Source organism: Triticum aestivum, chromosome 1D, assembly GCF_018294505.1.
Source record: "Triticum aestivum cultivar Chinese Spring chromosome 1D, IWGSC CS RefSeq v2.1, whole genome shotgun sequence".
Classification (NCBI taxonomy): domain Eukaryota; kingdom Viridiplantae; phylum Streptophyta; class Magnoliopsida; order Poales; family Poaceae; genus Triticum; species Triticum aestivum.
Genome location: NC_057796.1, coordinates 339678263 through 339679211, shown reverse-complemented (window position 1 = coordinate 339679211; position 949 = coordinate 339678263).

Here is a 949-nt window from a genome sequence, read left to right as displayed (position 1 = left end):
ATGTAGATAGTACGAGACTTAATATCGATGTTTCAATTCGGTGTACATTGTAAGATTTGAACTCATGACCATGCATATGGGTAATTATTTCGAATTCGTGCCATACTAGGTTTCGAAAAGCTGACATTGATTGAATTTGTTGTGCTATTTTGTAGGTCATATGTTTGAATCCATCCAAAAATTTTCTCACTACCATGGTGTTCATCATATACATATGAATTTGTATTAAAAAAGTAGCGTGGATGCAGTGAAATACGAAATCCACGTTAGAATTGGAGATCGCTATGTGACACACACTCTAATTCAAATAACTAATTATGTGACACACACTCTAATCCACGTTAGCGTGGATACTGTTTCGATTTTTTTTCAAATAACTCCTCATTAATTAATTTATAGTACCTCGTTTCGATTGACTAATTATTGCAAGGAAAACACGGGCATGGTAATACATATAGATTCGTTTGCAAATGAAAGAAGATTCGTTTGCATTCTCAAATGTAGGCGCACCAGGGTCGTGTCGTGGTGGTCGCGTGTGTCGGACGGACGCGTAGCACCCAGCCACCCACCCAAAAAAAGGACGACGACAAAATAAGTTCGCGCTTCCGTGTTTCATATTGAAATATCTGGCGGCCCCAATTCCAGCCCTGCAAAATCTCCCTTCTCCATCGTCCGCTTCCGCGCCCAGATTGCTCAAATCCCTATTTCGCCGCCAACCCAAGCAAAGTTCAAATCGCCCCTCGTCTCATATCTTCCCCACCTCTGTGCCGGACGACGATGACGAAGACGACGGTCGCGCTTCGCCACCGCACCGGAGCTACCTCATCTACGCCCTCGTCCACTGCACCGGGTGGTCCACCGACAACGTCGGCCACCGCAACGGACGTGCCTCACAGACACCGACTTCCACCGCATCAGGTGCGCTTCACCGACGCCGTCTCCCAGCTCA